This window comes from Heptranchias perlo, chromosome 2, assembly GCF_035084215.1.
Source record: "Heptranchias perlo isolate sHepPer1 chromosome 2, sHepPer1.hap1, whole genome shotgun sequence".
Taxonomy (NCBI): Eukaryota; Metazoa; Chordata; class Chondrichthyes; order Hexanchiformes; family Hexanchidae; genus Heptranchias; species Heptranchias perlo.
In genome coordinates, this window is record NC_090326.1 from 26,892,105 (window position 1) to 26,904,356 (window position 12,252).

At 45.1% G+C, this 12,252-nt stretch overlaps 1 protein-coding gene across 23 annotated transcripts in view; it reads right to left on the reverse strand.

Annotated features, from left to right (window-relative positions):
- LOC137335989 (ice nucleation protein-like) overlaps positions 1-12,252 on the reverse strand; it is a 489,293-nt gene that overhangs the window by 214,420 nt on the left and 262,621 nt on the right. For 16 of the 23 annotated variants that reach the window (XR_010966550.1, XR_010966535.1, XR_010966538.1 and 13 more), the window contains one exon: positions 3,452-3,554. The exons of 5 other annotated variants lie outside the window; for them this stretch is intronic. The gene's annotated coding sequence lies outside the window, so the exon portion shown is untranslated. Of the gene's footprint in view, positions 1-3,168; positions 3,413-3,451; positions 3,555-12,252 lie in introns of those variants that run through there. 2 more of the 23 variants (XR_010966571.1, XR_010966568.1) reach the window with 1 other exon arrangement.

Here is a 12,252-nt window from a genome sequence, read left to right on the forward strand (position 1 = left end):
GAAGTTATAGCCATTAGGCCTCAGAATCACACACATTAAGAATAACGAGAAAAGTATGCTGATTTCAGCCAGCAGAGAAAACACTCATTGCGTCCAGATGGTTTTACTTCTCAGTTTTGAGCACCTGGATTCAATCTAACGGTTTAGAAACAGAAATGGTGCCGAGAAATCCCATAGGAGGCCCACAACTCATTGTGAACATCCAGACACTTTTACTCTTGGACATTGTCTACAGTAGGATGTCCACAAAGGGCATGGAGTTAGTGGTCACGTGGTTTGGGACAGGCCATGTTACATCACAAAAACTCACCGGTGTTACAGTCCCTACCACTTATGATGTCTATGCTGTTAGCCACGTGGCTCAATTGCTAGCACTCTTGCCTCTGAGTCAGAAGGTCAATAGTTCAAGTCCCAGTCCAGAGACTTGAGTACGCATTCTAGGCTGACACTCCAGTGAAGTGCTGCACTGTTGGAGGTGCCAACTTTTGGATGAGATGTTAAACTGAGGACCTATCTGCCCTGTCAGATGGATGTAAAAGATCCCATGGTGCTATTTTGAAGGAGAGCAGGGGAGTTCTCCCCATTGTCCTAGCTTATGTTTATCCCTCAAACAGCATCACGAAAACAGATTTTCTGGTCATTATCACATTGTTAGAACATAAGAAACAGGAGCAGGAGTAGGTCACCCGGCCCCTCGAGCCTGCTCCACCATTCGACAAGATCATGGCTGATCTTCTATCTCAACGCCATTTTCCTGCACTATCCCCATATCCCTTGATGCCTTTAATATCTAGAAATCTATCGATCTCTGTTTTGAATGTACTCAATGACTGAGCCTCCACAGCCCTCTGGGGTAGAGAATTCCAAAGATTCACCACCCTCTGAGTAAAGAAATTTCTCCTCATCTCAGTCCTAAATGGCCTACCCCTGATTCTGAGACTGTGACCCCTGGTTCTAGACTCCCCAGCCAGTGGAAACATCCTCCCTGCATCTACCCTGTCGAGCCCCGTAAGAATTTTGTATGTTTCGATGAGATCACCTCTCATTTTTCTAAACTCAGAGAATACAGGCCGACCCTACACAATCTCTCCTCATACGACAATCCTGCCATCCCAGGAATCAGTCTGGTGAACCTTTGTTGCACTCCCTCTATGGCAAGTATATCTTTTCTTAGGTAAGGAGACCAAAATTGTACATAATACTCCAGGTTCGATCTCACCAAAACCCTATATAATTGCAGTAAGACATAGTTGTTGTTTGTGGGACCTTGCTGTGCACAAATTGGCTGTTGTGTTTCCTACATTGCAACAATGACTATGCTGACAAAAGTAATTCATTGGCTGTAAAGCATTTTGGGATGTCCTGAGGTCATGAAAGGTGATCTATAAATGCAAGTTCTTACTTTCTTTTTCATTTTCTACACATCGTGCGTTAATAAGCAAATGAGAAAATAACTTTCCTCTCGTACCATAGAACACGAAGGGGCATTGAAATAATTCGATAAGAAGATCAGACATATTAACTGTGGGTTACAGCACGTCAGAACCGACTGTGAAAACAAACGAAAAACAGAAGTTGATCTGCTGAAAACCACCAGAGATATTAAGTGAGAAGTGTGTGACAATTTCTTTTCTCTTGTTTGGGAAAGATGCCAGAATTTGTCATTTTCCTCACAACAATGTCACTCATAAGTGAGCAGTGATGTTTTGATAAAGTCACATAAACAAACTAAAAAGTTTTCCATCTGTAAAACCTTTGTATCACATCTGTATACAAAGATAGTGACACCTGTTGGACTATACTGCTTCTTGCAAAGCTGTCCAGAGAAAGCCCTCTTAAAGGAGATTCATAATTAGTTCATGCAATTTGGACATGCATAATATTTATTGTTTTCTCTTAAAGCTTATATTTTCTCCCCCTAAAGATATACTTTAATATTTTTTTTTGGGTAGCTCAGTTAATCCACTCATCTACCACATGGAGTAATTGATGTGAATAGCATAGATGCATTTAAGAGGAAGCTAGATAAGTACATGAGGGAGAAAGGAATAAAGGATATGTTGACAGGATAAGATGAAGTAAATAGAGTGGTGTGGAGATGCCGGTGATGAACACCTCGCTATGGCCATCCCCACACCTCCACTACTCGCCTTTAAACAGCCACCCAACCTCAAACAGACCATCGTTCGCAGCAAATTACCCAGCTTTCAGGAGAACAGCGTCCACGACACCACACAACCCTGCCACGGTAACCTCTGCAAGACATGCCAGATCATCGACACGGATACCACCATCACACGAGAGGACACCACCCACCAGGTGCATGGTTCATACTCCTGTGACTCGGCCAACGTTGTCTACCTCATACGTTGCAGGAAAGGATGCCCCAGAGCATGGTACATTGGCGAGACCATGCAGACGCTGCGACAACGGATGAACGGACACCGCAGAACAATCGCCAGACAGGAGGGTTCCCTCCCAGTCGGGGAACACTTCAGCAGTCAGGGACATTCAGCCACCGACCTTCGGGTAAGCGTACTCCAAGGCGGCCTTTGAGACACACGACAACGCAAAATCGTCGAGCAGAAATTGATAGCCAAGTTCCGCACCCATGAGGACGGCCTCAACCGGGATCTTGGGTTCATGTCACGCTACACGTAAGCCCACCAGCGAACAAAAGCTATCTGTTTTTAATATAACGGGTCATTTGCTGGCTTTCTCTGCCTTCCGGATGTTTCTGCCTCTCTCTTTTTTTTTTCTGTTTGTTTGTTTCTTTTTGTTGACTGTATATTCGGGGGTTCTGCAGGTAACACCTCTCTGTCTGAACACGGTGATTGCCTTGGCAACGGACAGTTGCAAACACTATCTGTAATCACCATGTATTGTTCTGTGATTTATAAATGCGTAGGCTTCGAGGAGTTCCTGACATTTACCTGAGGAAGGAGGAAGCCTCCAAAAGCTTGTAAATTTCAAATAAAATTGTTGGACTATAACTTGGTGTTGTAAAATTGTTTAAATAGAGTGGGAGGAGGCTCGTGTGGAGCATCAACACTGGCACAGACCAGTTGGGCCGAATGGCCTGTTTCTGTGCAGTAAATTCTATGTAATTCTATGATCCCCACATTCAGTCAGGGTCAGGTACAAACACGGATGTGATGATGAACCTACTGTGTCTGGCCCTCATCCGCAATCTGCCGCTGAAATGGAATCCATCTCCAGCCACTGCAAAACCGCCCACAGCTGATCTTCTATGCAATAACTGGCATTGCAGTGAAGAGCTACGAATCGGTGCGTTGAGCGTAAGCTGGCTGCAGTAGACATTGATGCGTTGATGTGCTGTGCCACAGGGCGAGAGGATGTGGGTTCTGTCCCCGCAGGTTGTCATGCACCAAGTTCCCATTCTAAATTACTGCTGTGAAGAGAAGATGCCAAGCAGAAGAAGGCGCCTTACCAAGAGTGACGCACGTTTGCTGCTCTCCCACACACTGGCTGGCTCCAGAGCGACACTGACAGAGGTATGCTCGATGGCAAGGATGGCACAATGACGTGGGAACCTAGAGAGGGTGAGGAAGGTCAATTTTAATATGGAGGAAGAGGCCCATTTCAAGTGACAGAGAGAGACTGTACTTATTGGGGGGCATTTTTCTAAATTGGATTCTCCCTTCATAACTCCCTGCAAATACCAGTGTCAATACAGCTCATCAGTAAGTTGATAAACAGTAAATGATGATCAATAGTACTTTCAATTATCATTATCATAGAATCATGCAGCATCGAAGGTGGCCATTCGGCCCATCGTGCCTGTGTCAGCTCTTTGAAAGAGCAATCCAATTAGTCCCACTCCCCTGCTTTTTTGCCCCATTGCCACATATGGATATTCAAGTAATTTGTTTACATCGCGTATCTTTGTTAAAGTGAGAACAACGCAGTTTACTGAAACCAGGATGTAAGAACGTGCGGGGGAGAGAGCTACGATGCAGTTGAATCAAATGCAGACGTCTTTCACAGATACACACTCGAGCAGACAGTCTGTTTGATGTCTCCATTCAAAACCTCTTCTAAGATATACTCCGTTCCTCACATCACTCCTACGCTACCATTTTCAAACTGAATCCTTTTATAGATGCCTTATCTCAATGTAGTGGGAGAGTTGTCTTTCATTCAGACTCGCTGTTCTCTGTGAGATCTGATAAAGAGTCAAAATGAGCATGATTCTCAAATTGAAAACTGCAGTGTCCCATCGCTTTAAAAGTGATTTTTAATCTCTGCCCCACTTAATTTTCTCCCCACCTCTCCTGAAGGTGGTGACTCAAGCTAAGGTGTAGCATCACCGTTTCAGCTGCCATCAGTACGTCAGCAAGGACTTGTTCTCCACAGGGGAGCATAGACAGCAGGTCTCAGGGCATCTCAGGCATGGCTGATCCTGTCCTCACCCATGTCCAGACACGCTCGACTTCCATTCGGGGTAACTGGACAGTGATGAGAAATGGGTGCCCTTGATGATTTTTCCCCTTCCTAGCCAGGGGACACTGAGGCCAATTGTGGGCCTGTCACCCTTGCTAAGATCAGCTAATTCAAGAATTCTTCTCAGTCTGCATGGTTTAGTATTGCATCAAACATATTCTTACCCAATGGACAACTGTCTGTGTACACAACAAAACAACAACTTGTATTTAAATAGCGCCTTTAACATAATGAAACATCACAAGGCTTCACAGGAGAGTTACCAGACAAAATTTGATACTGAGCTACATAAGGACATATTAGGACAGGTGACCAAAAGCTTGGTCAAGTGGGTATGTTTCAAGGAGCATCTTAAAGGAGGAGAGAGAGGTGGAGAGGTTTAGGGAGGGAATTCCAGAGCTTAGGGCCTAGACAGCTGAAGGCACGGCCGGCAATAGTGGAGCGAAGAAAATCGGGAACTCCAGCCTCAGACAATAACCATGAAACTCCAGCCTCAGACAGTAGCCATGAGACTCCAGCCTCAGACAATAACCAAGAAACTCCAGCCTCAGACAATAACCATGAGACTCCAGCCTCAGACAGTAGCCATGAAACTCCAGCCTCAGACAATAACCATGAGACTCCACCCTCAGACAGTAGCCATGAGACTCCAGCCTCAGACAATAACCATGAAACTCCAGCCTCAGACAGTAGCCATGAGACTCCAGCCTCAGACAATAACCATGAGACTCCAGCCTCAGACAATAACCATGAGACTCCAGCCTCAGACAGTAGCCATGAAACTCCAGCCTCAGACAATAACCATGAGACTCCAGCCTCAGACAGTAGCCATGAAACTCCAGCCTCAGACAATAACCATGAGACTCCACCCTCAGACAGTAGCCATGAGACTCCAGCCTCAGACAGTAGCCATGAGACTCCAGCCTCAGACAGTAGCCATGAGACTCCAGCCTCAGACAATAACCAAGAAACTCCAGCCTCAGACAATAACCATGAGACTCCAGCCTCAGACAGTAGCCATGAGACTCCAGCCTCAGACAATAACCATGAGACTCCAGCCTCAGACAGTAACCATGAGACTCCAGCCTCAGACAATAACCATGAGACCCCAGCCTCAGACAATAACCATGAGACCCCAGCCTCAGACAATAACCATGAGACTCCAGCCTCAGACAGTAGCCATGAAACTCCAGCCTCAGACAATAACCATGAGACCCCAGCCTCAGACAATAACCATGAAACTCCAGCCTCAGACAGTAGCCATGAGACTCCAGCCTCAGACAATAACCAAGAAACTCCAGCCTCAGACAATAACCATGAGACTCCAGCCTCAGACAGTAGCCATGAAACTCCAGCCTCAGACAATAACCATGAGACTCCACCCTCAGACAGTAGCCATGAGACTCCACCCTCAGACAATAACCATGAAACTCCAGCCTCAGACAGTAGCCATGAGACTCCAGCCTCAGACAATAACCATGAGACTCCAGCCTCAGACAATAACCATGAGACTCCAGCCTCAGACAGTAGCCATGAAACTCCAGCCTCAGACAATAACCATGAGACTCCACCCTCAGACAGTAGCCATGAGACTCCAGCCTCAGACAATAACCATGAGACTCCAGCCTCAGACAGTAGCCATGAGACTCCAGCCTCAGACAATAACCAAGAAACTCCAGCCTCAGACAATAACCATGAGACTCCAGCCTCAGACAGTAGCCATGAGACTCCAGCCTCAGACAATAACCATGAGACTCCAGCCTCAGACAATAACCATGAGACTCCAGCCTCAGACAATAACCATGAGACCCCAGCCTCAGACAATAACCATGAGACTCCAGCCTCAGACAGTAGCCATGAAACTCCAGCCTCAGACAATAACCATGAGACTCCAGCCTCAGACAGTAGCCATGAAACTCCAGCCTCAGACAATAACCATGAGACTCCACCCTCAGACAGTAGCCATGAGACTCCAGCCTCAGACAATAACCATGAGACTCCAGCCTCAGACAATAACCATGAAACTCCAGCCTCAGACAGTAGCCATGAGACTCCAGCCTCAGACAATAACCATGAGACTCCAGCCTCAGACAGTAGCCATGAAACTCCAGCCTCAGACAATAACCATGAGACTCCACCCTCAGACAGTAGCCATGAGACTCCAGCCTCAGACAATAACCATGAGACCCCAGCCTCAGACAATAACCATGAAACTCCAGCCTCAGACAGTAGCCATGAGACTCCAGCCTCAGACAATAACCATGAGACTCCAGCCTCAGACAGTAGCCATGAGACCCCAGCCTCAGACAGTAGCCATGAGACCCCAGCCTCAGACAATAACCATGAAACTCCAGCCTCAGACAGTAGCCATGAGACCCCAGCCTCAGACAGTAGCCATGAGACCCCAGCCTCAGACAATAACCATGAGACTCCACCCTCAGACAGTAGCCATGAGACCCCAGCCTCAGACAATAACCATGAAACTCCAGCCTCAGACAGTAGCCATGAGATCCCAGCCTCAGATAGTAGCCATGAGACCCCAGCCTCAGACAATAACCATGAGACTCCACCCTCAGACAGTGGCCATGAGACCCCAGCCTCAGACAGTAGCCACGAGACCCCAGCCTCAGACAATAACCATGAGACTCCAGCCTCAGACAGTAGCCATGAGACTCCAGCCTCAGACAATAACCATGAGACTCCAGCCTCAGACAGTAGCCATGAGACTCCAGCCTCAGACAATAACCATGAGACTCCAGCCTCAGACAGTAACCATGAGACTCCAGCCTCAGACAATAACCATGAGACTCCAGCCTCAGACAATAACCATGAGACTCCAGCCTCAGACAGTAGCCATGAGACTCCAGCCTCAGACAATAACCATGAGACTCCAGCCTCAGACAGTAACCATGAGACTCCAGCCTCAGACAATAACCATGAGACTCCAGCCTCAGACAGTAACCATGAGACTCCAGCCTCAGACAGTAACCATGAGACTCCAGCCTCAGACAATAACCATGAGACTCCAGCCTCAGACAGTAGCCATGAGACTCCAGCCTCAGACAATAACCATGAGACTCCAGCCTCAGACAGTAACCATGAGACTCCAGCCTCAGACAATAACCATGAGACTCCAGCCTCAGACAATAACCATGAGACTCCAGCCTCAGACAGTAACCATGAGACTCCAGCCTCAGACAATAACCATGAGACTCCAGCCTCAGACAGTAACCATGAGACTCCAGCCTCAGACAGTAGCCATGAGACTTCAGCCTCAGACAGTAGCCAAGAGACTCTCAGATGTACTTTCATCTAAACCATCTGCATTGAGAATTTGTTTTATTTAAAACACATACACATGTAGGAAACAGTTCTACTCCATCTGGTCCACTGACAATCATATACCCTCTCTCTCCCCTCCCCCTCCCCCCACCCACTGCTCTGATGAGCACAGTCAACTTCTTCATTAGCACGTCTGGCACTTTGATTCAACTGGAGTTCTCTCAGTTCTCAAAGCAGTGCAGCTGCAGTGTGTCTTTCCAGTTGAGTTCAGTTGTGTTCATTCAAAACCAAAAGTCATTGGGGTATTGGGGTCCTCTCACTGAATTAACAAGCAGAATAATGAGCACATGTAGGGCAATAGATGGCTGAATTACTGCCTTAAAATTTGATACAAATCACAACGCTTCTGATAAGACCCTAAAACCATGAGAGTCAAGTGAGGCTGAGTTCTAAGCCGTGTATAAATGTCAGCAGAAACCCCAAGATTAAAGTATTGCCTTAAACTAGTTGCTAGTCATTTGTTATTCCTGTGATTTGAGCACATAATCTAGGCTGACGAGTGCAGTACTGAGGGAGGGCTGCATTGTCGGAGGTGCTGTCTGTCAGATGAGACGTTAAACCGAGGCCCCGTTTGCCCTCTCAGGTGGACATAAAAGATCCCATGGCACTATTTTGAGGAAAAGCAGGGGAGTTCTCCCTGGTGTCCTGGCCAATATTTATCGTTCAACCAACACCTAAAAACAGATTATCTGGTCATTATCACATTGCTGTTTGTGGGATCTTGCTGTGTGCAAATTGGCTGCCTTGTTTCCTACATCACAACAGTGACTACACTTCAACAAAAAAAATACATCACTGGCTACAATGCACTTTGGGACGCCCTGAGATTGTGAAAGCCGCTAAATAAAATGCAAGTCTTTCTTTCTTATTATTACATACATGTGCATATATGTAGTAAACATTGAGGAGGATAGTAACAGACTTCAGGAGGACATAGACAGACTGGTGAAATGAACAGACACATGGCAGATGAAATTTAATGCAGAGAAGTGTGAAGTAATGCATTTTGGTAGGAAGAATGAGGAGAGGCAATATAAACTAAATGGTACAATTCTAAAGGGGATGCAGAAACAGAGAGACCTGGGGCTGTACGTACACAAATCTTTGAAGGTGGCAGGTCAAATTAAGAAGGCTGCTTAAAAAGCTTACCTTGGCTTTATAAATAGAGGCACAGAGTACAAAAGCAAGGAAGTTATGTTAAACCTTTATAAATCACCGGTTAGGCCCCAACTGGAGTATTGTGTCCAATTCTGGGCACCACACTGTAGGAAGGATGTCAAGGCCTTGGAGAGAGTGCAGAAGAGACTTAATAGAATGGTACCAGGGATGAGGGACTTCAGTTACGTGGAGAGACTGGAGAAGCTGGGGTTGTTCTCCTTAGAGCAGAGAAGGTTAAAGGGGGATTTAATGGAGATGTTCAAAATCATGAAGGGTTTTGATAGAGTAAATAAGGAGAAACTGTTTCCAGTGGCAGAAGGGTCGGTAGCACAGATTTAAGGTAATTGACAAAAGAGATGAGGAGAATTTTTTTTATGCAGCAAGTTGTTATGATCTGGAATGAACTGCCTCAAAGGGTGGTGGAAGCAGATTCAATAGTAACTTTCGAAGGGGAACTGGATAAATACTTGAATAGGAAAAATTTGCAGGGCTATGGGGAAAGAGCAGGTGAGTGGGACTAATTGGATAGCTCTTTCAAAGACCGACATGGGAACGATGGGTCGAATGGCCTCCTTCTGTGCTGTATCATTCTATGATTCTATGGTTCTATAAGTGTATATCCCCAGATACATATTTGTGGATGCACATGCATGTATATACACACATATTATACAGCTTTCAACACTTGATTCCAGCTTTTCTAACCATGATTAACACAGCCAGTTTGCTATGATAGAAGTAGTGTGATAAAGGTGAAAGGGTAAAGGTGACAGTGACGTTGGATCAGAAGGTTCATTGCATCACATGACTAGTGTTACAGTAACAGCAGGTTTAGTCCCAGGATCGACAGTCAGGAAGTTAACAATCTATTAGATGGAATAAGAGAGAAACCAATATAAATATTCTAAAATGTAACTGTGTTCAAGAGACAATTGAGATAATTATAGAAATTTAAACTGCCAACATCAGATGATTTTTTTTTTAGATAAGTCTTTGAAAAGGTCAGGAAGACAAAGATTGCTTTAAGGCTATATCCTCTTCCTAATGCAGCGTAACTCAAGCTAAAGTTGTTCTCCTGTTCCAGCAGCATGCACACAAGGTTACTAAAATAGCAGCTATTCAAAGAAACTGAGCTTTGATGTCGAACCAGATTTAAAAGTGCATCCTGGGTATGTTGGGCAAGAATCCTTTGGGACCAGGGTTCAAATCCTGCCTAGACGGTTAAGATAGAAACCTCCGCTAACTCTCAGTAACTGCCTAACCTCAGACTGAGCTTGTGTGGGATCACCCAAGAAGCTACAGCTACAGATTTGAGCTGGGAACACAGGCAGCAAATTTAGAATTGTACATACTCCTTCCAAATGTTGACCCTCTCCACAACCCCACAACCCCCACCCCCCCACCCCCTCTCCAAACCGGATATGCTCCCTTGGAAAATGATGAGCTTTCCCATTATAAAAGGTGCATTCTGGTTCATTTTAAACACTTTTATAACTTTACAATTGTTAGATTTCTAATACAAGAAAATTCTCAGAAAAATAAATGACTCTCATCCTCCAACTCCTCTCTCGCACCCCCCCCCCCCAATAGCTTTTACTGACACACTTTCTCCCTCTAGCTCCATCCTATTAGTTCACAACAGCACCCACCCCCCCCCCACCCCCTCCAATTCTCCCTCCAGCTGATAGAAGTACTCTCCGCTTTCGACGCCCAGTTTACACATACCCTCATTCCTCCTACCAATTCCCCACCTCTTCAACAGTTCGCATTGATGCTGTAACAAGTTTAGGGTCTTCCCTGAGATATTCTCCAAGGTACAGCAGTGCCAGTCACTCCCATAAGCGACCTGAGCATCTTACATTTAAGGCGTGTGTCCATACTGTCCAATATCTAACTATAAAGTTGCATAAACCAAGGGTATGAAAATAGTATCCCCTTTTGATCTGAACCAGCTGTTCATGTCTGTCGTACATGTGCTTCTTCAATCTCTCAGATGTGAATCAATAAGCTGCTTTATTTCACAATACATAAACGTCCAGAGCAATAGTTACGATTGGATTCACGCATTTCAATCTGTACTACTTCTCATCATATATTAGTACAAAATAATGAACATACTATGCTTCCCCACATCAGTGACTTATCTGATATGACTTAAACAAAATTACTTCGAACTGTCCTCCAGCCTCTTAGTCTCCGCAAAGGCCCTCACAGCTTTCTCTTTAAAATGCTGGCTGACTTTCTGTCTCTGTGTTTTATCTCCCTCTGTTCATAGTCAGAAAGGGATCAAAAATTTTCCAACATAATGGGCGTGAAGTGTTTTACAATTGCTCAGACAGGCTAATGAACTAATTATTATTTACATTCTGTGGGGGGAAACAACATCAAGGCTAGCATCTTAACTACCTAAGAGCCTATTTTTTTAACTTTAAAACACAATATTTAAAAGCAACTATTTTTTCACCCCTGTGGAAAAAATGGTCAAAAGATCCAAAAACATGACAGATGCTCTCTCCTAACCTCAATTTTTTTTTTGGAGGGGGCGGGGAAGCAGAGGAAGTGAGGGAAGGAAGTTAATGATTTTTAAAGGGAGGAAGGGATCAACATGTGGTATGGGAGTGAAGAGCACGGTAGAATAATTATACATGGGTTCCAGCACAAGAGGGCTTGACGAACTGAAAGGCATTTTTTTTTGTTCTGGATTTTTTCATATTCTTATGTAACCCCTTTCCTTTATAGGTGAAAAAATAACAGTCAAATTTTGAAGCCCCTGATCACTCTCAAGGGGCATCTGCTGGAAAGTTTACGTGTATGTCGGACAAGAACAGGATCGGACTCAGCATATGCTGGTCGAACGTGTACGTGTCGGTGGTACTGATGGGTTGCGAGTGCCTGTGGAACATGGACTCCAGCAAAGGTCTTCAGAAGAGGAAGGGAGGAAATCGGAGGGATTTGTTTTTAAATTAAAAATTTGGGTGTGTAAGCATGATGCGTTACTTGGGTTCATATGGAATCATATAGTACAGAAGGAGGCCATTCGACCAGTCGTGCCTGTGCCTTTGAAAGACCTATCTGATTAGTCCCACTCTCCTGCTCTTTCCCCGTAGCCCTGCAAATTTTTTCCTTTTCAAGTATTTATCCAATTCCCTTTTGAAAGTTATTATTGAATCTGCTTCCACCACCCTTTCAGGCAGTGCATTCCAGTTCAAAACAACTCACTGTGTAAAAAAATTCTCCTCATCTCCCCTCTGTTTTTTTGCCAATTATCTTAAAACTATGTCCTCCGGT